At 35.8% G+C, this 18,003-nt stretch overlaps 3 long non-coding RNA genes across 8 annotated transcripts; all 3 read left to right on the top strand.

Moving 5' to 3' along the window:
* Nucleotides 1–160: 160 nt before the first annotated feature.
* LOC121789668 lies at nt 161–13,357 on the top strand. Of its 6 annotated transcripts, XR_006048114.1 has the most exons (21): nt 161–428; nt 514–829; nt 922–1,012; nt 1,111–1,503; nt 1,589–1,917; nt 2,011–2,129; nt 2,230–2,613; nt 2,699–3,024; nt 3,118–3,236; nt 6,635–7,649; nt 7,777–7,837; nt 8,091–8,163; nt 8,453–8,596; nt 9,160–9,164; nt 9,279–9,541; nt 10,363–10,471; nt 10,725–10,806; nt 10,914–11,062; nt 11,214–11,274; nt 12,071–12,350; nt 13,133–13,357. It is a non-coding gene; the product is annotated as an uncharacterized LOC121789668 (long non-coding RNA). The 6 variants fall into 6 exon arrangements; XR_006048111.1 differs by having other exon boundaries at nt 8,531–8,596; nt 9,160–9,541; XR_006048110.1 differs by having other exon boundaries at nt 9,160–9,541.
* On the top strand, nt 3,858–4,222 carry LOC121789670. The gene is made up of 3 exons (XR_006048119.1): nt 3,858–3,880; nt 3,970–4,113; nt 4,207–4,222. It is a non-coding gene; the product is annotated as an uncharacterized LOC121789670 (long non-coding RNA).
* LOC121789672 lies at nt 5,676–6,330 on the top strand. The gene is made up of 3 exons (XR_006048121.1): nt 5,676–5,713; nt 5,798–6,100; nt 6,195–6,330. It is a non-coding gene; the product is annotated as an uncharacterized LOC121789672 (long non-coding RNA).
* Nucleotides 13,358–18,003: the final 4,646 nt, after the last annotated feature.

The following is an 18,003-nucleotide window of genomic DNA, read 5'->3' as shown; positions in this document are numbered from 1 at the left end:
TGCTATGGGAATGCAGTTTGATTTTTCGTCTCCACAAAAAGGTGTGATATCACATGATATCTCATCTTCTTGTGTGATATTGATTGTAGTCAGCCAGCACTTGGCAGAAAGTGGGGAGAAAAAAAGGAAAAAAAAAGAAAAAAGAAGAAAAAAAAGAGATAGCAAATCTGTGGAAAAAAAAAAGAAAAGAAGAAAAAGAAAAAGAAAAAAAAATTGGTCTCACAGATCTAGAAAAAAAAAGAGTGATCCACGAAAATGTGAAGCAAAAAATAGCCCGAATAAGCTGTGGAATACTACGTTATCCCCTTGTTTGAACCATGTGGGGATGAAGTGTTGTCTAAATAACGATGATCATGATGAAGAACCTTCCCATGAGGCAAACAAAAAGAGCCTGAAAAAACCCGGAGAAGTTCAAGAGAACAAAAATTGTAAGCCCTTACCATCATATTACTTGAAAAACAACTTTGTTTGAGGTTGTTGATTGATTATATGATTAATGTTGTATTTCCATAGCTGACATTCACCCTGGCGAGACGAGCAGCGAGCATGGCTTGAAAACTGAAGTGAAGAAGATGGGATAGATAATGCATTTATGCAAGAGAGATCTGGGCTGTTGGAGGAAGAGAACAAGAAGCTTCATGATGGGCTCTTTGGTAAAGCTTGGAGATCTCGAAGAAGCCAAGGCTTTGCTAGATGACTTTACTTCTACGACTTCAGAGTGCCGAACATACTGCTGATGGGATACTGTCATAAGGGTCTCCCCGATAAATCCGAGGCTCGGTTTCGGGATATTACCAACAGGGGATAAATACTGACTTCCCTTCCCAAAGTATTCCTACTCCTCTCTTTAAAATCTATGCCGCTCTTCATTTAATTCAATATATGGATTGGACGCTGATAATTAATTCCCATTTTCATCAGAGCCATCGATCTTCTACAGCATCTTCTTCTTCTTCTGGAGCACTCTAATCAGCTGCTTGCAATGATTGTTGAGAACAAGAAGCCAAAAAAGGTGTGTTTTTTGCATTCCAAATAGTTTTCCTAATCTCATTGACTCCCTACCTATTTAGCCCTAAACTGGAGCTGAATTGTACTTATTTCCGATTGTAGAGTTGTGAAGCAGTTGATCATGCTAAGAGATTGGAGGAGGATTCAATGATTTTGCTTAAAGGGTTATCATGATGTCAGCCAGCACTAGGGCAGAAAGTGGGGAGAAAAAAAGGAAAAAAAATAGAAAAAGAAAAAAAAAGAGATAGCAGATCTGTGGAAAAAAAAAGAAAGAAAAAATTGGTCTCACAGATCTAGAATAAAAAATAGAGTGATCCACGAAAATGTGAAGCAAAAAATAGCCCGAATAAGCTGTGGAATACTACGTTATCCCCTTGTTTGAACCATGTGGGGATGAAGTGTTGTCTAAATAACGATGGTCATGATGAAGAATCTTCCCATGAGGCAAACAAAAAGAGCCTAAAAAAAACGGAGTAGTTCAAGAAAGCAAAAATTGTAAGCCCTTACCTTCATATTACTTGAAAAACAACTTTGTTTGAGGTTGTTGATTGATTATATGATTAATGTTGTATTTCGATAGCTGACATTCACCATGGCGAGACGAGCAGCGAGCATGGCTTGAAAACTGAAGTGAAGAAGATGGGATAGATAATGCATTTATGCAAGAGAGATCTGGGCTGTTGGAGGAAGAGAACAAGAAGCTTCATGATGGGCTCTTTGGTAAAGCTTGGAGAACTCGAAGAAGCCAAGTCCGTGGGAGATGACTAGACTTCTACTTGCCACACATAAAACTTCAGAGTGTCGAACGTACTCCTGATTGGCTACTGTCAGAAGGTTCTCTCTGATAAATCTGAGGCTCGGCTACGGAATATTAGCAAAAGGGGATAAATACCGACTTCCCTTCCCAAAGTATTTCTACTGCTCTATTTAAAATCAATGCCGCTGTTCATTTTAATTCGGATTTGGATTGAACCCTGATAATTAAGTTCCGATTTTCATCAGGGCCATTGATATTCCACGGCTTCTTCTTCGTCGATGTTTAGCCCTTCTTTCGATAAGTGCTTCCAGAGCACTCTTATCAGCCGCATGACATGATTGTTGAGAACCAAAAGCCAAAAAAGGTATGTTTTTTTGCATTCCAAATAGTTTTCCTAATCTCACTGACTCCCTACGTATTTAGCCCTAAACTGGAGCTGAATTGTACTTGTTTCTGATTTGTAGAGTTGTGAAGCAGTTGATCATGCTAAGAGATTGGAAGAGGATTCAATGATTTTGCTTAAAGGGTTATCATGATGTCAGCCAGCACTAGGGCCGAAAGTGGGGAGGAAAAAAGGAAAAAAAAAGAAGAAAAAAAGAGATAGCAGATCTGTGGAAAAAAAAGAAAAGAAAAAATTGGTCTCACAGATCTAGAAAAAAAAATAGAGTGATCCACGAAAATGTGAAGCAAAAAATAGCCCGAATAAGCTGTGGAATACTATGTTATCCCTTGTTTGAACCATGCGGGGATGAAGTGTTGTCTAAATAACGATGATCATGATGAAGAATCTTCCCATGAGGCAAACAAAAAGAGCCTAAAAAACGGAGAAGTTCAAGAGTGCAAAAATTGTAAGCCATTACCTTCATATTACTTGAAAAACAACTTTGTTTGAGGTTGTTGATTGATCATATGATTAATGTTGTATTTCGATAGCTGACATTCACCATGGCGAGACGAGCAGCGAGCATGGATTGAAAACTGAAGTGAAGAAGATGGGATAGATAATGCATTTATGCAAGAGAGATCTGGGCTGTTAGAGGAAGAGAACAAGAAGCTTCATGATGGGCTCTTTGGTAAAGCTTGGAGAACTCGAAGAAGCCAAGTCAGTGGGAGATGACTAGACTTCTACTTGCCACACATACGACTTCATAGTGTCGAACGTACTCCTGATTGGATACTGTCAGAAGGTTCTCTCTGATAAACCTGAGGCTCGGCTACGGAATAGCAAAAGGGGATAAATACCGACTTCCCTTCCCAAAGTATTTCTACTGCTGTATTTAAAATCCATGCCGCTGTTCATTTAATTCGGAATTTGGATTGAACCCTGATAATTAAGTTCCGATTTTCATCAGGGCCATTGATATTCCACGGTTTCTTCTTCGTCGATGTTTAGCCCTTCTTTCGATAAGTGCTTCCAGAGCACTCTTATCAGCCGCATGACATGATTGTTGAGAACCAAAAGCCAAAAAAGGTGTGTTTTTTGCATTCCAAATAGTTGTCCTAATCTCATTGTTCCCTACCTATTTAGCCCTAATTGGAGTTGAATTGTACTTGTTCCGGATTTGTAGAGTTGTGAAGCAGTTGATCATGCTAAACGATTGGAGGAGGGATTCAATGATTTTTCTTAGAGGGTTATCATGCTGTCCATTTGGACTCTATATGGTTTATTGACTTGGCTCTGGTTGCATTGCCTGAGATTAGGTAGTTATCTAAAACAAGTTGAGCTTTAATATATTTTCATACCTGCAGGCATATGTATATTGCTTGGAATGCAGCTTGTCCTTTGTCTGGTTTCTTTGCATTTTGTTCTCCTCGACACTAAAGCATTGGCTGGGGTAGTTAAGCTCCGTGTTTGTCAATGCAACATATAAAGCAGTATTGTAGGACACATTAAAAAGAGTTGGCCTCATGAATGATCAGAATGCTGCGTTTTTATCTTGCCCAAATGATCAGCAAATTTCAGTTTACAAATGGAATTTCGATCTCAGCCACTCATTATGATGATGAACATGATTTTAGAATCTTTGTGCTAGGTGGTTGGCTACATGATCAGCTATGGGAATCTGGGCAAATAAAATCAAACTCTATGGAGAATCTTTGTTTCAGCTATCGGACGTAAGTGTTTAGTTCATTTGATTTTTCATCTCTTCACTGCTTTTGTTGCATTCTACAAGAACTTTGCGCTTACTGCATTATCATTACAGGTTGTGACAGTTTCCACACAAGACCTTCTACCAACCAATCCTTAGATACTTGACTAAGTTGATAATCTTGCAGAACTAAGTTATTTGAACGAGCCTTCAGTTCTTCACAATCATCGGTATAGATAATTACAAGATAATATATATGTAATTCTCTATTTGAGAACCTTTTCATTTTATTTGCTTATACTGATTGCCTCTAAATCTTATAAACAATTTCCTTGTCTTTGCTTTGCATAGAGAATGGCAGGCCCTGGATTTTTTCAGTCAATTCATTTAAAAATGCCCAGCTATATGGGGATGATACAGAAAGAAGCTTTTGGACACTCCTCATGTTTATGCTATTGCTGATGCAACATAAAATGCAAACGATAGCAGGTGCTATATGAGTCTCTTTAAATACGTGGAGAAATGCTTGCATTGTTAACATATTGTCTGATTGATTATGGGATTAATGTTGTGTTTCCATAGATGACAATCACCATGGCGAGACAAGCAGCGAGCATGGCTAGAGAGCCGATGTGGGTCAGATGAGATATGGCATTTATGCAAGAGAGATGTGGGCTGTTGGAGGAAGAGAACAAGAAACTTTGTGATGGAGTAACGGGAGATGAAGACGTTGAATTGGTGAAGCTTCAACTTGAAGCACTTTTGGCAGAGCAATCAAGACAGGAAAATGACAATGCATACTTGACGAGGGTAACCCAGTTCCTGCATTTTCGAGTACCACCAGCTGGCATCACATGATATCTCATCTTCTTATGAGAGCTTGCTATGGGGAATGCGGTTTGATTTTTGTCTCCGCAAAAAGGTTTTGAAGATGAAAGTTTCAACTTTCGACAACCTGACGTCACATGATATCTCATCTTCTTGTGAGATATTGATTGTAGTCAGCCAACATTAGGGCAGAAAGTGTAAATAGAAACATGGAAGGGGTAGGAATAAAAGCAAAATGGAGAGAAAAAAAGGAAAAAAGAAAAAGAAAAAAGAAGGAAAAAAGAGAAAGCAGATCTGTGGGAAGAAAAAAAAGAGAAAAGAAGAAAAAGAAAAGAAAAAATTGGTGTCACAGATCTAGAAAAAAAGTATAAAGCAGTATCAAAGAAAGAGTTCCAAGAAAATGTGAGTTTTTTCCAAGTCTAAATAGTACTTCTAATATCATTGATTTCATATCTACTTTTCCCTAACCTGGAGCTGGATTGTGCTTGGTCTTCACAGTTCTGAAGCAGTCTATCATGCTAAGTGATTTAAGGAGGATTCAGTGCTTTGCTGAGAGGGTTTGATTCATTGGACAAGTTTCTTTCTCATCTCTCTAACAATCTTGAGACTGCTCTTGAGGTAGCACACCAACTCTATCGTTAAGGAATCACAGTTTTCTTTGTGTGAAAAGCTATAACTCGTTTAACATGAGAATCCCTAATTTAAATGATTTTTCATTTTTAGGAATTCAATTCGAACTATAATAATTTTGTTCTGTTTTGATGTGTTGAATTTCATCCTAAGATTGATGGTCCCATTTTATTCTAATTATGAAATAATGAATCAAATGATTAAAATGTTCGTAGAATTGATGTGTGGTCTGCATTTTGTAGGAGGTAGAAGTCATGTCGGACTACCAACATTGAGTGAAATCTTACATGCCAACAACGAGAAAACCAAAGATGGAGAAAATTCTGTAGAGAAACTTCACAATAGGCAAACAAAAAGAGCTCAAAAGAAACGGAGAATGTCAAGAAAGCAAAAAATGCAAGTAACCTTATCTTCATATTACTTGAAAAGCAACGTTGTTTGAGAATGTGTGATTGATTAGGGGATTAATGTTGTGTTTCCATAGCACACAATCACCATGGCTAGACGAGCAGCGAGCAAGGCTAGAGAGCCGATGTGGGTCAGATGGGATATGGCATTTATGCAAGAGAGATCTGGGCTGTTGGAGGAAGAGAACAAGAAGCTTCGTGATGGGCTCATTGATAAAGCATGGAGATCTCGAAGAAGCCAAGGCTGTGCTAGATGACTGGATTTCAGAGTGCCGAACATTCTCCTGATCGGCTACTGTCAGAAAGGTCTCCCTGATTAATCCGGGGCTCTGCTTTGGGATATTAGCAAAAGGGCATATATACCGACTTCCCTTCTCAAAGTATTCCTATTGTTCTGTTTAAAATCTATACCGCTCTTCATTTAATTTAAAATATAGATTGAACGACGATAATTAAGTTTCGATTTTTTATTAGGGCCATTGATTTTACACGACTTCAGAGTGCCTAACATACCCCTTATCAGCTACTATGAGAAGGGTCACCCTGATAAATACGAGGCTCTGCTTCGGGATATTAATAAAAGGGGATAAATATCGACCTCCCTTCACAAGGTACTCCTACTGTTCTCTTTAAAATCCATGCCGCTGTTCATTTAATTCGGAATTTGGATTGAACCCTGATAATTAAGTTCCGATTTTCATCAGGGCCATTGATATTCCACGGCTTCTTCTTCGTCGATGTTTAGCCCTTTTTCGATAAGTGCTTCTGGAGCACTCTTATGATTGTTGAGAACCAGAAGCTAAAAAGGTTTGTATCTAGCAATCCAAATAGTACTTCTAATCTCATTGCTTCCGTACCTATCTAGCATTCTAGCCCTAAACTGGAGCCGAATTATACTTGTTTCCTATTTGTAGAGTTGTGAAGCAGTTGATCATGCTAAGAGATTGGAGGAGGATCCAATGCTTTTGCTTAGAGGGATATCATGCTGTCCATTTGGACTCTTTATGGTTTATGGACTTGGTGCTGGTTGCATTACCTGAGATTAGGTTGATCCATTCATGCTAGTTGTGCTAGTTAGGTTGATCCAATCCGTTAGACTTATTGTATTGGTGGCAGAATATTTATTGATCATCTGCAACAATGAAAGGCTGATCCATTCATGCTAGTTGTGCTAGTTATGTACATTTGTTTGAGACCATAATGTGGGTGGGTGTCTTTGTGACTTATGATTAGAATTTCCTTGTCATAGTGATGATAAAGTTTTGATAACGTATTATACATGCCACTTAATTCTAGATATAGGATATGTTACATTTATATGTTCTTTTAGGTTTTTAAAATTATAAATAAATTATTTTTGGCTTAATTATATCGATGTGAGCTTTTTACTGTGAGTTCTTTATGAGACGGGAAAATTCTTTGAAAAAATCAGGATCCTATACATTCTGAAATTATCTAGCTACTCTCATCCTGTTACTGATATTCTTTGATCTCTCGTTGAGAATTTTCTATTTTTAATGCCAAAACGAAAATGAAGACTGAGATTTATAGCACCGTTTATGAGAAATCATTATTGTTATGGTCCATCAAGTTTTGTGAAGTTTTATGAGCAAGATCTGATTCTTATGATGTCAACCTGGAGGGTATGAACACGAAAGGATGAGGTCACCAAATCTCTGACACCAGAATAGGTTCATGATTTCAAAGATCAATAATTACTCGTATATGAGTGTTTTACAGCTTGGTTTAATAGCTAAACCATCACACTTATGACATGTTTATTTTCCCTCATATTTGGGCAATTGACACAAGAGATGCATTGGGCTTGTTCAAATGGCTTGTGAAACAGATAAACTTGTCATTTTCCTAGGGGAAAGACAATATGGGGCGGTCAGTAAGCATCCTTGATATGGATTTGAGTCAGTTAAGGTATGCAATGATTGATATTTTCCACTATGGTGCAATTTGTCCCACTTTAGATAATCTTACTTGGAGTCTTTGATTGCTTTTATTGCACCAGAAGAATAACTTTATATTTTGAACTATTTTGCATCAGTTATGCTGACGAGCGGCTCGAGCACCATTTCGATCAACATCTCGTCAAACGTGAGCAAGAAGTAAGCATTACAAATCAAAAGGCATTTCAATTTGTTTTCTGCCGTCTTTCCATCACAAAATAGAGCCTGCAAGGATTATGATTTGTGAATCCGTAATTAAGTTATTGTGCCTTAGTTATCTGAATGATTAATACATTAATCAACTTAATGCTGACTGTTCTGATTTTAAATTGTGCATTACATATTTTAGCATAACCCTTCTGATACTGTAATTTTATTATTGGTGCTGGTGAAACATATTTACAATCAAAAGAATATGAGGTAGATGGAAATGACTGGAAGAGGATTTTGAAGTCAACCAAGATTGTGTGGATCCTTTTGAGAAGGTAATCAGCGTTATAATCGTTGTATAGTAGGGTTTTCCTTTTTCACGCAGTATTTTGATTGACATAGTTCTATTTATGTCTATTATGGGTAGCATGAGAAGAAGGGCAACTAAAGCCATTTTCTGTCAATCAGTAAAACATTAAGATGAACCGTAATAATACACCCAACTCATTTTTCTCATCTGCTAATTGTTATTTTATCGGACTTTTACCTGCATTTGTTGAATAGATATATTTTACTATCGAACAAATTGTGTCTCTTTACTGTATGTTTACAATGGTGTGCTAGATCAGACACCTATTGGATTCATATCATTGCTGGATATATTTTCAAATCTTCCCAAAGCTACATATGTAACATTTTCAGCTAAACATCAGTACTAACCGGGAGAAAGAGGGTGTAACATTCAGAATTCGGCATCATGCCCGGGAGGTTAGTGTACTTGTCATTTTACTTTAGTGGAATATTTGTACAAAGGCAATAATTTAGCTAGAGCAAGGGAACCTCAAGTTGATTTAGAACTTGATTATTATTGTTATGCTGTAGTAATCAATTACTATGGTTGTTTTCATGGGTATGCATTTGTTAAATGTTATCTAGCTAAATGAAATTGGAGCTACAAATAGTGTTCATGTATGATAGAAAATGTCAACTTGTACCATTTGATTTTGACCGGTTCAGTTATGAAAAATCCATTATACTTATTGTGTTGGTGGCAGAATATTTATTGATCATCTGCAACAATGGAAGGCTGATCCATTCATGCTAGTTGTGCTAGTTATGTACAATGGCAGAATATTTTTATATATAATACCTAATATACTCGGAGAATTGCTTGTCTTGTTAACATATTGGTTTAGCAAGTTGCTAATTTTTCTATCTGGTTTGCTAATTTTTATATTTGCCGATGAAGTAAGCATGTCTATAATTATCATGTTAACTGCAAGCTATTCAGTTTAAGCCTGTCTATATTTGATAATTTTTTATATTTGCAGATGAAGTAAGCCGGATGAAATGCTTGTCTTCTTCCTTTGTTCCATGCTGTAGCTTTGTTTCTAATAAAATTTTTTTTATCAACTTTATTTGCCTATTTCGGTTTGGTGCTATGTTTAAGTTAAATGTGAAAAAGAAAAGAGAGTGGATAGAGGGAATGAAATGAGGAAGTTGGCTATAAGAATAAAAGTGATTCAAACAAAGAAAGAAGATAAAGAGCTGTTGGAGCAGACGAAATCAGCCACCTCAAGAGTTGTTGCAAGGGACAAAGGGAGTTGATAATGAGGCTGACACAGTTCTAAAGATGCAGGGGATGAAGAGAAAACTGCCCAATCTTGGACATGCCTGAGATCCTATGGCATGCAAAGCTGACCAGCACACAAGGTGACCCCTTTCTATTCTTGTATTCTTCTGTTTCTCTGTTGGTCAGTGTTTTGAGTCTTCTTCAACAGTAAGCCCCAACTTGAGAGTATGGCCTTAGTGGGCGAAGGGGTTGCTCATTTGTGTCTTGCCGTTTGTGTTTTTATGTGTTTGTTTTATTAGCTAGTCGAGCATGTCCTAATTATTAATTTTTGCTTTTTTTATGAGTTCGGTTTTTAACTACATGACCCTGTTAAGTGATTTAAGAATGATGGAATAATGAGTTTTGAGTTGGATTAATGCCATATTGAGCCTTGATGTAAAACACACTAATTTTTTCTGAGTGACTTTAATTTGCATGTATTCTTCATATAGTATGGTCAATATGCAATAGGGATAGAGGGCAACTAAGATACCCATGTTTGAGCCTTGTTTCCTTTGAATATCCACCAAACACACGTTATCCCAGTGAGCCATTTTGAAGCTTCATACGTATTCGTGCCCTGTCTCTTTCTTAGCTCTCTAACAATCTTGAGACTGTTCTTGAGGTAGCACTCCAACACCATCCTTTAGGAGTCATATAGTCTTAGTGCGAAAAGCTATGGCTCGTTTAACACGATAATCCCTAATTTGAATGATTTTGATGTTTAGGGATTGAGTTCGAACTCTGTGAATTTTCATAGGGAGTCTTCTGCTGTTCAAGACTAAAAACTATAATGACTTACTTCTGTCTAAGCTTATATATTATGAATATGTTCTTATTAGCTTCCGCTCTTCTTTGTGTTTTACATGGTAGCCATGCCATCGTGTACATCTTTGTTCTAAAACAAATTGTTGGCATCCAGAAATTGCTTGGGGAGTCAAACAATGACCACAAAGGAAACATATGCAAGGAATAATTTGAGAAACGTTGGCCTTCAGTTTAATCGCCTACCTCTATCTGACTGCTAAAAGGTATGTAAATCATAATTGCTGTTTATTAATATTTTTTTACGATAATGTGTGGTCTGCTTCGACATTAATAGATGCAATGGCAATGAGAATAGATTCTATACATTCTGAAATTATCTAGCTACTCTCATCCTGATGGTTACTGATATTCTTTGATCTCTCGTCTAGAATTTTCTATTTTTAATGCCAAATGAAAATGAAGACTGTGAGGTTTATAACAGGTTTATGAGAAATCATTATTGTGATGGTCCATCAGGTTTTGTGAAGTTTTAGGAGCAAGATCTAATTCTTATGATGTCAACCAGGAGAGGTCACCAAATCTCTTGACACCTGAATAGGTTCATGATTTCGAAGATCAGTAATTCCTTGCATATGCATGTTTTACAGCTTGGTTTGATTGCTAAACCATCATACTTATGACTTGTTTATTTTCCCTCGTATTTAGGCAATTGACACAAGAGATGCATTGGCAATGTTTATTTATGTAAGCTTGTTCTAATGGCCTGTGGAGCAGATAAACTTGTCACTTTCCTAGGGGAAAGATAATATGGGGCGTTCAGTAAGCATCCTTTATATGGGTTTGAGTCACTTAAGGTATACAATTATTGATATTTTCCACTACATATATATATATATATATATACTATGGTGCAATTTGTCCTACTTTAGTTTCTCTTACTGGGAGTCTTTGATTGCTTTTTTGCACCAGAAGAATAATTTTATAGTTTGATTTGTTTTGCATCAGCTGTGCTGACCAGCGGCTCGAGCACCATTTCAATCAACATTTCGTCAAATATGAGCAAGAAGTAAGCATCACACATAAAGGCATTTCAAGTTATTTCCTTCGGTCTTTCCTTCACAAAACAGAGCCTGCAAGGATTAAAAATTGTGAATCCATAAATAAATTCTTTTGCCTTAATTATCTGAATGTGTAATAAATTAATCAACTTAATGCTAACTGATTTAGATTTCTTTATTCTATAATTATATTCGCATGCTTGAATTCCATCTTGATGCTGTTTCATGGCAGAGTTTGGTAACATTTGGATTCTTTATGTACAGTTTATGGATTTGGTGCTGGTTGCATTACATGAGATTAGGGGTTTATCTAAGACAAGTTAGAGCTATATCTATTTTCTTACCAGCGAGCTTTCCTATATTACGTTGGAATGCAACTTTTCCACTGTTCGAATTCTTGGAAATTACTTCTGCTGGCACTAAAGCATTTTGCTAGAGAAGTTAAAGCTCTGTATAGTCTATACACCATATCAAGTAAAATAGGGGGAAACATGAAAAAGGAGTTGGGCTCGTGAATGATCAGAATGTTGCATTTTTATCTTGCCTAATTGTATGCCATTTTTAGTTTACAAATAGAATTTTGATACATAATACCTAAAATACTCGGAGAAATGCTCGTCTTGTTAACATATTGGTTCAGCAAGTTGCTAATTTTTTATATTTGCGACTGAAGTAAGCCTGTCTATAATTATCAGGTTAGCTGCAGTTCCTGTAATGATCTTCTTCCTTTGTTCCATGCTGTAGCTTTATTTCTAATAGTTTTTTTGTGATCAACTTTATTTGCCCTTTCTGGTTTGGTGCTAGGTTTAAGTTAAATGTGAAAAAGAAAAGAGAGTGGATAGAGGGAATGAAATGAGGAAGTTGGCTATAAGAATAAAAGAGATGCAAGCACAGAAAGAAGATAAAGGCTTGTTGGAGCAGACGAAATCAGCCACCTCAAGAGTTGTTGCAAGGGAGGAAAGGAGTTGAAATAGGAGAGGAATGGGGCTGACACAGTTCTGAAGATGCAAGGGTAGAATAGAAAACTTCCCAATCTTAGACATGCCTGAGATCCAATGACATGCAAAGCTGACCAGCACACAAGGTGGCCCCTTTCTTTTCTTTTATTCTTCTGTTTCTCTGTTGGTCAGCGTTTTGAATCTTCTTCCAGTGTAAGCCCCAACTTGAGAGTACGGCCTTAGTGGGCGGAGGTGTTGCTCATTTGTGTCTTACTGTTTTTTGTGCGCTTTTATGTGTTTGTTGACCTAATGATTAATTTTTGCTTTTATTTGATGAGTTCGGTTTTTAACTACATGAGTTAAGTGATTTAAGTATGATGGATGGTCAATATGCAATAGGGATAGAGGGCAGCTAGATACCCATGTTTGAGCCTTGTTTCCTTTGAATATCCACCAAACACATGTTATCCCAGTGAGCCATTTTGAAGCTTTAATCAACATAAAAGGCACTCAAGTTATTTTCTTCTTTCTTTCCTTCACAAAATAGCCTGCAACGGTTACAAATTGTGAATTCATATAAGTAAATTCTTTTGTCTTGAATTATCTGAATGATTAATACTTTAATCAACATAATGCTAATTGCTTTAAATTTCTTTATTCTACAATTTTATTGGCATGCTTGAATTCCATCTTGAAGTTTCCTCGTGACTATTTTCATAGCATAATTTGGTAACATTTGGATTCTTTATGAAAAGTTTATGGACTTGGTGATGGTTGCATTACTTGAAATCAGGGGGTTGTCTAAGACGAGTTAGAACTTTAATCTATTTTTTTCCAGCGAGCTTTGCTATATTAACAGGAATGCAACTTTTCCATTGTCCGAATTCTTGGAAATATTATGACCGGATGCCCATGGTTATTTTTTCAGGTAGGCTGAGGTGAAGAAGTGCTTATGAAGTGAATCTTTGAAGATCCCAAACATTGATGATGAACAAAAGATTCATAATATTATGGTAATTGTACTAGAGAATTTGCTTGCAAATCTATTTTCCCTTAATGTAAAGAGACATAACAGAATATGGTCAGACTAGGTCATTAGATAAGATAAGCATAATGTATCGAGACATATAGAATGTATAGTGTATGTAGTGTATATAGTGTGTGGAGTGTAGAGTGTGTAGTGTGTGTGTGCATATATTGTGTGTAGTGTGTATTTCATCTGAAGTGTGTGTTGTGTATTTCATCTTAAGTATGTGTGTGTTGTGTGTATTCTGTGTATGTGTGTTTAATTTGTAAACAATGTGAATAGTATGTTTATTGTGTACATACTGTGTTGTGTGTATTAGGTATTTTGTGTATGTGTGTTTTTAATGCATGTATTTTGTGTAGAATGTGTTTATTTTATTTATAGTGTGTACATTGTGTATAGTGTGTGCACTGCATTATTTACTTTGTGTATTGTGCGTAATGTATTTTGTGTATTGTGTGTAGTGTGTGTAAGTGTGTTTGAAGTGCATGAATATTGTTAATTGTGTATATTTTGTATAGTATGTGTATATTTTGTGTATAGTGTGTTATGTATTTTGTGTATAATATTCATCTGTATTATTTATAGTATTGCGTGTATAGGCTGTGTATAATGTCTAATTTATGTATTGTGTAGTGTATGTGTGTGTATAAGTGTATTGAGTGTACAGTGTGTATAATGTGTGTTAATTTTTTATACAGTTGTATGTTTATTTTGTGTATTAGTATGTGATTTGTGTATTGGTCTTTGTGTATAGTGTGTTTCTATATTTTGTGTAGTCTTTGATTATGCTCAATATATGTAGTGTGTTATGGGCGTGCATTTTGTATATTTTGTGTAGTGTGTATGTATATGTGTGTACGTGTGTGTTTTGTATAATGGGTGTGCAGTGTGTGTATTCTGTATGGGTTTATTTTGTGTATAGTATGTGTAGTGTGTGTTTTTCATGTAGTGTGTCTAGTGTGTATTTTATGTGTATTGTGTGTGACTATCACATTGTTTGTATTTTGTGTATATAGTGTGTATTATGTGCAATGCATGTATTATGTGTATGTGTTTTTGCAATGCATGTATGTTATGTACATATGTGTGCAAGGTGTTTATTTTGGGGAAATGCTATGCAGCCACGTTATGGCTGGCCATAAAATGACATTTTAGTAAATTTAGATAGTATGACTATTAATGTTTCAAATAAGTCATTTAATGCTCAAATAATTTTACACTATTACCCTTTTACTTAATTCTAGTTGTTTTTTATTTCATTTCTCTAATCCATTCATTCATTTTTTTTAATTTTATGTTTTCAATAATTTATTTTTACACTATTTTTTAATTTAATATTAAAATTTTGTCCTTTTAAAAATGTTTTCCTATTATACCAAGTAGGAATCAATAAAGTTTTGTACTCGTTATGAAATAAATTTATTTGGAACTAATTTGATACATGCTCTGTAGTTTAGTGATCATTTATAATATTAACCCATGATTATTAATATAAATAAGTATATTGATCAAAGCTCAATTTTACTTATTTGTAAATATACAAACATTTAGAGTATTTTAAGTAAATATGAAAAATAAAAATATTACCACGATGCATTGGTATTATAAATATAAGAAATAATTAAATTAATTATCATGTAACCTTAATAAATATTAATTTTTATTTATATAAATTTCATGCACCATGAGTTAACTAATGATCTAATTGAATAAATTCTAGTCTCTTTCATATTTATATTTTATAACTAAGGGTGCAATTGTATAAATAAAATTGATACTTTTTAGAAGTATTGATTTCAATGAAATGGCATTAAATACACTATCTTTTATTATTTTTTTATTTTTATGGTTGACCATAATGTGGCCATTTAGCACTACTCTTTATTTTGTGTATGCTTGTATGTATTTTGTGTGTAGTGTGTGTGTTTTATTTAGTGTGTGCAATGGGGGTATTTTGTGTAGAGTGTGTATGTAGTGCAGTGTGAGTATTGTGTGTAACTTTTATATAGTATGTGTATAGTATGTGTATAGTGTGTGTAGTGTGTTGTGTAGAGTATATGTATTTTGTGTATAGTATGTTGTGTATTTTGTGTACAATATTTCTTGTGTCGTCCGTGTATAATGTCTAATTTATGTACTATGTGTAGTGTATGTGTGTGAGTGTGTGCAGTGTGTATATACTTTATGTAAAGAGTGTGTAGTTTCTTTCGTCTGTAATGTGTGTAAGTTGTGTTTATTTTTTGTACCGTATGTCGTGTTTGAAATGCATGTATTTTGTGTATATTTGTAGTGTGTATTTTTGTATTGTATATGTGCAGTGTGTTTATTTTGTGTGTGTATATGTGTGTAGTGTATGTATTTTCTGTATAATGTTTGTGTTTTGTTTAGTGGGTGCAATGTGGGTATTGTGGATATTTTGTGTTTGTGAGTATGTAGCGCAATGTAAGTGCCTATATTTTGTGCATAGTACATGCATATCTTTTGTTTAGCATGTGCATTTTGTGCATAATGTTTATGTATCGCTGTATATTTTATTTATGTATGTGTGCAGTGTATGTATTTTTAGTGTATTGTGTATTTTGTGTATAGTTTGTGTCTGTATTTTGTGTATAACATGAGTATACTGTATGTGTGCAGTTATGAATAGTGTGTAGTGTATGTGTGTGAAGTGTTTGTATAATTTTTGCATTGTGTATTTCGTTTGTAGCGTGTGTAAAGTATGTTTATTTTTTGTATAGTGTGAGAGTAGTATGTTTATATATGTTTATGGTGTAGTGTTGTGTGTAATGTGTATTTTGTGTATATATTGTGAGAGTAGTATGTTTATATATGTTTATGGTGTAGTGTTTTGTGTATAGTGTATTGTTGTGTGTAATGTGTATTTTGTGTATATATTGTTTTTGTATTTTTCGTATAGTATGTGTATAAAATGCAATTGTTTGTATTTAGTATAGTTTGTATGTGTGTATAGTGGGAGTAGGTGTACAGTGCGTATATTTCGTGCGTATTGTTTGTGTTGTATTTGTTTTATGTATGCGTTAATTTTATGTATACTGTGTGAGTGTATACTTTGTGAGTGTATACTTTGTGAATAGTGTGTGCAGTATAACTTTATATAGAGTATATAGAGTGTGTTGTGCATGTATAATGTGTGTATACTTTATGTATAGAGTGTGTAGTGTGTGTTTTACTTGTATAGTGTATGTATAGTGTGTAGTGTATATTTCGTTTGTATTGTGTGTCTAAAGTGTGTTTTTTTACATTGTGAGTAGATAGTTTATTTTCTGTATAATGTGTAGTGGCTAGTGTGTATTTTGTGTATAATGTGTTTCTGTAATTTGTATATGTAGTCTTGTGTATTATGTGCATTTTATGTAGTGTATGTACATTGTGTATTTTGTATAGTGTGTATGTGTGAGTACAATGCAAGCGTATTGTGTATAGTGGATGTGCAGTGCGTGTATTTCGTGTATAGTGTGTCTAGTATGTTTATAGTTTTCGTTGCATGTATTTTGTACATGTTTATTTTGTGTGTAATGTGTGTGTGCAGTGTATATCTTGTGTATATCTTGTATTATTGTGTGTGTGACTAACAAATTGTTTCTATTTTGTGTATATTATTGGTATCATGTGTTTATGTATGTGTATATAGTGTTTATGTACGTGTATTTGCAATGCATGTATTTCGTGTATATGTATGTATTTTATGTATGTGCGTAGATTCTGTGTTTATAAGGTGTGCAATATGTATTTTATATGTGTATCATTTTTATAATGTGTGTTTTGTTAGTGTTTGGAGTGTTATGTGCGTGTGTTGGGGGGGGGGGTTGTGTGTTTTGTTTATTGTTGTATTTTGTGCCTGGTGTGTTTGTACTGTTGCAGTTCCGATCTCCTTGGACAAAAGTAGCCTTTGATGGAGCCGGCGCGTAGTGAAGTGGCGAATGCCTTCAACAAAGCTCCGCAGTGATCGCGGATGATCCCACCTCCACTCGCACTTCCTGTGGCAGCTTCCCCTTCACATTAGCTTGATCCAAGGGGGTTCTGGGGGATTCCACTTGACCGGCATAACCATTGGGGGGGATGTCTTCTCTCCGCTCGAGCCGACACGTCCATTGTCATGCTAACACACTTCCATTGTTTCGGCCCAATGCTCCCATTGATCATGAGGTTCCCAATGTGCCTTTGCACCTGCCAAACCACATGAAAAGGTTTGAATCGAATACCATTATGTTGGCTCTTGTTGCACTCTATCCATATGAACCAGAGGATAAGATACGGAATCACTCGGCTTAGGTGTGTCTTGGCCGGTTGGCGGACTCTCTTGGCCCATACCTCGAGCCGGTCTAGGATAGTAGTGTCATTGATGCGGAGGGGGTTTTGATTGCTGGTAAACCACACATCAAACTCTCTCTAAACTCTAGCTGCACCTGCTCCTTGTACAAACATATGCTGCAATGATTCAATCCCGGTCGAGCGGGGCAACAATGGCATTTTGAGGCGAGTTCGATATTTCTCCCTGCCGTCCAGATGTCACCAAGGGCCAGGATGAGCGGGCTATGCGTGTGAACGGTTTCCCACGCCGAGGACAGGGTGAAGTTCCCCATCCGAGACAGGTTCCACCTCGGGTTGTCTTGTTCTTCGGCCAGAATTGATATTAGCGATCTCTTCAATGATCTGTTGTGGCAACCCGGCTTGGTCATGAAGGAGCTGGAGTTTAGGGGTACTCCAGCCTCCTTCCTCCCAGAATCCGAAACCCGAGCTGTAGGGGG

This window comes from Salvia splendens, unplaced genomic scaffold (genome assembly GCF_004379255.2).
Source record: "Salvia splendens isolate huo1 unplaced genomic scaffold, SspV2 ctg307, whole genome shotgun sequence".
In the NCBI taxonomy this organism is placed as follows: domain Eukaryota; kingdom Viridiplantae; phylum Streptophyta; class Magnoliopsida; order Lamiales; family Lamiaceae; genus Salvia; species Salvia splendens.
This window is presented reverse-complemented; position numbering and strand designations above follow the sequence as displayed.